This window comes from Schistocerca piceifrons, chromosome 6, assembly GCF_021461385.2.
Source record: "Schistocerca piceifrons isolate TAMUIC-IGC-003096 chromosome 6, iqSchPice1.1, whole genome shotgun sequence".
NCBI lineage: Eukaryota > Metazoa > Arthropoda > Insecta > Orthoptera > Acrididae > Schistocerca > Schistocerca piceifrons.
The window spans coordinates 342,803,034-342,809,438 of NC_060143.1; the positions used below are offsets into that span (position 1 = coordinate 342,803,034).

A 6,405-nucleotide genomic window follows, 5' to 3' on the forward strand; every position below is an offset into this window, starting at 1 on the left:
ACCTTTGCCTTTCTCGGCCAAGTGCTCTACCAATTGGGCTACCCAAGCACGACTCACGCTCCGTCCTCACAGCTTTAATCCCGCCAGTGCCTCGTCTCCTACGTTCCAAACTTCACAGAAGCTCTCCTGCAAATCTTGCAGAACTAGCACTCCTGGAAGAAAGGATATTGCGCAGACATGGCTTAGCCACAGCCTGGGGGATGTTTCTAGAATGAAATTTTCACTCTACAGCGGAGTGTGCGCTGATATGAAACTTCCTGGCAGATTAAAACTGTGTGCCAGACCGATACTCGAGCTCGGGACCTTTGCCTTTCGCGGACAAGTGGTCTACCAACTGAGCTACCGAAGCGCAACTGACGCCCCGCCCTCACAGCTCCTTTCTTTCAGGAGTGCTAGTTCTGCAAGATTCGCAGGAGAGCTTCTGTGGAGTTTGGAACGTAGGAGACGAGGTACTGGTGGAAGTAAAGCTGTGAGGACGGGGCGTCAGTCGTGCTTGGGTAGCTCAGTTGGTAGAGCACTTGCCCGCGAAAGGCAAAGGTCCCGAGTTCGAGTCTCGGTCTGGCATATAGTTTTAATCTGCCAGGAAGTCTCGTATCAGCGCACACTCCGCTGTAGAGTGAAAATTTCATTCTAGAAACATCCCCCAGGCTGTGGCTAAGCCATGTCTGCGAAGTATCCTTTCTTCCAGGAGTGCTAGTTCTGCAAGATCCGCAGGAGAGCTTCTGTGAAGTTTGGAACGTAGGAGACGAGGTACTGGCGGAAGTAAAGCTCTGAGGACGGGGCGTCAGTCGTGCTTGGGTAGCTCAGTTGATAGAGCACTTGCCCGCGAAAGGCAAAGGTATCGAGTTCGAGTCTCGGTCCGGCACACAGTTTTAATCTGCCAGGAAGTTTCATATCAGCGCACACTCCACTGTAGAGTGAAAAATCTCATTCTACTTGCGTCTTGTCACGGAGTTTAAGAATCACTAGCAGAGGCCCAGTATCGGGCGACATGAGCATGCAGTGACTCGAAACCACCGTGTGAACTTTCATTGTGAGTTATAGTAAGCGTTAAATAACACTGTTTCACTAGTAGACCATCATTTGCTTCGTTCTTCTGCCTTACAGACTCATACATTCATCCACATCACAACGGTTACGTGCTCCCTTATGAACAGAAACTGTGTGTTATGCAGTATTAGGAATGGCGCACATCGGGACGAATAATATTTATTGCAGAATTGTATCTATCACCGGTTAAAATCACAATAGGAGAGGCAGAAACTAAACTATGAACTGTAGAATCAACAGACGACTAATTTTACCAGAGACTCCTGTGAGTGATTTCACACTGTGTTCTCTCCGCGTCCCTTTACGTGTTAATTAATTAGAGGCATGCGTGCTGTTGGTGGAACGGGAGCGGAGGGCTGAGCGCGTCACGGCACGACAACGTGCGTTGACATTACAGGCGTCCGTGAATATGAACAGAGTGTTAGCGAGTCTAGCCGCACAGCTGCTGGCAAAGTGACAAACTAAAATATAAAATATACATAAAAACAGATTGTACGTATGCGAAATCCATCGCTCTTTTACTTGAAAAGGAAAAGCGTCACCCGACAGGGAACGGAAAACGATGAGACAGAAAACTGCTTATACAGTGTGTTACAACTACGCTGTTCATCTGTACTAATAATAAAACTAAAACCGCCGCGCCTGTCTGTTTGAACACGCTAATCTCGAAAACAAATAGACGAATACTGACAGGGTTTTGACAGGTAACTTGAGCGTAGCTTGGTGCAACGTATGGGTTTTATCCCTTCAAAATCAGACCACGGAAAAATGATATCGTAACTTACAGTTTTAGGAACCTGCTCAGCTTAGTAGTTCTGAAGCTTACTTTAAAGATGGCATAGTACAACCGACAACTGAGCGCTGGCGCTCTTAGTTTTTTTACCTCATGTTAGAAGTATTTTCGGACGTTTAGGTCAATGACTGAATTAATCGCCTCAGTCTTATCTTTACTTTGCTGGGATGTACGGATTTACCGATTCCTCTTTGTGCATTAAAAAATTAACAAAATGGTTCCGATTTTACCGACTGAGGTAAATGCGACGGTATGCAAAGCTTCTTTAACTTCCGTCGCGAAGCGCAAGCGTATAGCCAGCCTCTAATATTTCTGGTACCAGTTATTGTTATTCTGTTTTCATCCATGAGGCTTCTAAGAAAGTCATGAGTAAGCGACATAGACTCTCTTGTGATAAACCTGTTAATTACAGAGACAATGGTATCCGCTTGCTTAAACGAAACGGTAATACTACTTTTAGCTCCTAGAATCCTAGGTCTCGTTGAGACAGATCCATCAGCTTTACACACTCCGATAAGTAGTTACGGAGAAGTGAGAATATTTGGTACATGTGGCGTTATCTGTTTTTAAAATCAAGCAGATTATATTTTTTATGCTGAAGTTCATGATTTCATACCCAAATAAGGAAATATGTCACGTCGGATGAGGAGGAAACTGGATGTCGTACGTGCACGATAACTGGTAAAGTGGCACAGGGGAAGTGTAGATTTGGATTCTGTCTGCGTAGTTAACATGTATCCCATAAATAACACCTTGGGAATGGAACATCTTTCACAAATCAAGACAAACCATATATTCTACTTCTTTACTGAGAACGCAGAAAGAACGCGTAAAGTCCAGTTGTACACAGAAAGGTGTTCTTACAGATGGAGTCCAACAAGAATTGCAATCAACGAATTCGAAATGCACTAGGAAACTAAGCGGAGGGGGTAATGGGCAAGCCTGCACCAGCTGAAACTAGTGAAATATATGTTACGGTAGCCGATAAATATGGAAATTTGTGGTAAGGTCTTATGGGACCAAACTGCTGAGGTCATCGGTCCCTAAGCTTACACATTACTTAATCTAACTTAAACTAACTTACGCTAAGGACAACACACACACCCATGCCCGAGGGATGACTCGAACCTCGGAGGGGGGAAGTTATACGGGCCGTGACGAGGCACCCTAGACCACTCGGCTACCCCGCTCGGTGTAGCGGATAATACTAACACACAGTTCCAGAGAAACTTGTTGTTGGTAATTTTCGTGCAAACAGCTTCCATCCACATCACGTATCACTTTATCAGCTGACTGCAGATACTACATGGAATTTTATAGCTTGATTCTGACGCTATATTAAGACAATAAGTTGTGTCTTCAAATAATTCTCTTGGTCGTTCGAGCAACCTTTTGCGAATACTAATACTTATCTTGTAAGTGGACGTAATGGAAATGATTTTATAAGGGTCCTCAAACCTACAAGATTCAGATTCACGATAAGCGATACGAATGTCGTAAGGAGAGTGGCTACCAATTATCCAGTGCACTTTATTTACATTTTTGACGTCACGCGCTCTCCTGAAATCTGATGAACTCAACATAATGCGGGCGTATTTTGCCGATTATCAAGGATGTAGTTGACCGGTTTGGAGGCCACTATTCCCAATCAAATTTTATGCCTCCCCACAACATAGAACATGGATCACCAAAATGATCATGTTCGACAATGTTCTTAGGTGCATTGCGTGTTCCCACCTCTCGCTATTTTAGGGTACGTCCTTGGTCACAAAGCAGACTGAACCTGTTCTCATCCGAGAAGAGAACGCGACCCCCTCGACGTTGGCCCAGTCCTTATGTTCTTGACACCATGGAAAATCTTTGAACGCGGTACTCTCACCCGTCAACGTTATTGTGAACTGTACTTCTTCCCCCCTGTGCGTCTTTTCAGAGGTGGGTTCGGCTCTGACTTTATTTTTTTATGGACAACAGTGGGCGACCGCCTGGATCAGCGAAAATGGGGGAGCTCTTGAAACGAGAGGATATTCAGCAAATGGACTGGCCTGCCCATTCCTTCGACCTAAATCCCACTGGGCACGTGTGAGATACGTTGAAGAGCCGTATTGCAACACGTTCAGAAGCACCAACAAATGTCTAGAGGTTGTCAACCACGCTGGTGGAGGGACGCAACGCCCTACCACAAGAATCCCTTTACGAACTTTGTAGCAAGCATGGTAACACGTTGCAGAGAATGCATTGCCGTTGGTGGTAATCACATATCTCCTTTTGTAATGTCCAGGGGACTATAATAAACCGCAGTGACTTCAGTATAATTATTGTCTTTGAATATAAAATCATTTCTGTTCGTCTCATTGTGTATTTCTTCCAGTCACTTTCTGTATTCTACTGCAGCTGTTCTTTCTACGTATGGCCCAAGCTTATCAGGCTATGTTTCTTGGCAGTGACACATCATGAGAAAGTTACGTTCGTCCTTACGTTTGTGAGTATCAGTAAACTGCAGGCTAGAGTACCCTCATACTCGTATTACTAGGACTGAGAACTGGTTGAATCTATGTGTTAATAAAAACAAAATTCCAAACACGGACAAGAATGCATATCGCACAGATAGGTTAGACGGTGGAGGTGTCAGCGTGTTTAAAGCCGTAAAAAATGTGGTAACATGTAGTCAGATTACTACATATTCCGATAATTTGGGTGAAGGGTGGTCATGGGATGGTTTTATAGGCCACCGATTCAGGAGCTGTAGACGTGGAACATATGAGGGGCAACTTGAAGAATATTTAGCGTAAATTAACTCCTTATCTTATAGCATAACTAAGCAGCTGTAGACTGAGACACTCAGGTGATTAGGGGATAGTACGGACAGGGAATCGTGTGAAACCTTTCTAAATGTCTTATCCGCAATTTAATACGAGTAGTTAATCAGAGAACGTTCTCGTGAAGGGAATATCTTAGATCTCTTGGTGACAAACAGACTCGAACTTTTCGATTCACGCAACCTAGGAAGGACAATCAGTCATTCAGTAAACAAGAATACGTAGAAACGTGGGAAGATATTTCTGGTTAGCAAGAACAATAAAATTCCAGACTACCCGAGTGGTCAGTATGAACACCATCTCCAGCACTAATCACGTTGGGAATCGATGGTCAACGTCCAAGAGCAAAGTACAATACGCTTTTGACAGATAAATGCCGACAAAAGTTATGAGATATGGGAAAGACTAGCCGTGATTCGGCAGCCAAATTAGAAAGCTGCTATGAAAGCGAAGAGAGCTTCATTACAAATTCAAACATAGCCAAAAGTTCACAGACAAACAAAAACTAAATAAGCCCAAAATTAGCGTAAGGAGAGCCATGTGTGAAACTTCAATGCATTCGAAAGTAAAACCCTGTCTACTGACTTGACAGAATATCCGAAGAAACTTTGATGTTATGTTAAGCAATCTGTCCAGACACTCTGTGGCCATAATGGCACTGAAACGGAGAATGACACAAAAAAAGGGCTGACGTACTGAAGGTTTTTCTCCAAAGCTGTTTCCAATAGGAATCTCGCACAGTAATTCCTCCTTTGTACTGTTGCACGAAAGACAATATGGCTTCTATGGAAATGAGAGGGCATGGGATACAAAAGCAACAGAAATCGCTCAAGATAGAAAAGATCACTGGGCCTGACGTGATGCAAATACGATTCTGCATAGAGTATGCGGAAGAACTTGCTCTTGTTCTAGTAGCAGTGCTGGAGGAACGAAGTGTTTCTCATGATTGGAGAAAATCACAGGTCATTCCCGCTTTCAAGTAGGGTCGTCGAAGAAACACACAAAACTTTGAATCGGCCCGTGGTATAATTTTGGAATATGTTTTACTCTCACGTTTTACGATTTATGACACTTACGGAGACCGAAAATCTCCTCAGTAGGAATCGACATTGGTTCCGAAAATAACTATTGTGCGAAACTCTGCTCGCGCTGGTTGCCCTCAAGACCCAGAAAGCAATAGATTCGTGCGCGCATGTAGATGCCGTGTTCATTGACTTCCGTGAGGCGTTCGATACAGTTCAACTCTGCTGCTTATTAAACAAAATGCAAACGTACGAAGTATCAGACGTGGCTGGATTGCAGAGTTTCTAGTAAACAGAACACAGCCACGGGTAGAAGTCTTATGACGTAAAAGTAACTTCGGGCTTACCACAAAGAAGTGTTGAAGGACAATTAATTCTGATAATATTTATAAATGACATAGTAGACAACGTCGGAAGTTCCATCAGTATTTTTGCGGATGATGCTGTTGTACACAGAGAAGCCGCAATACCAGAAAAATGAGCGAAATTCAGAAAGACCTGCAGAGGGTCGATGCTTGTCGCATGGAGTGTTAATTGACCATCACCATACACAAACGTAACGCTCTGTGTCTACAGAGGCAGGAAGACCCATTATTGTACAATTACACGATAGCAGAACAGTCTCCTGAAGCACTTACTTCCATAAAATATTTAAGAGTATGCATATGGGGCTGTTTAAAGTGGAATGATCACATAAAACTAATCGCAGGAAAGTCAGATGTCA

At 43.7% G+C, this 6,405-nt stretch overlaps 1 non-coding gene across 1 annotated transcript; it reads left to right on the forward strand.

Annotated features, from left to right (window-relative positions):
• Positions 1-490: 490 nt before the first annotated feature.
• On the forward strand, positions 491-565 carry Trnas-cga. The gene has a single exon. It is a non-coding gene; the product is annotated as a tRNA-Ser (tRNA).
• The last annotated feature ends 5,840 nt before the right edge of the window (positions 566-6,405 follow it).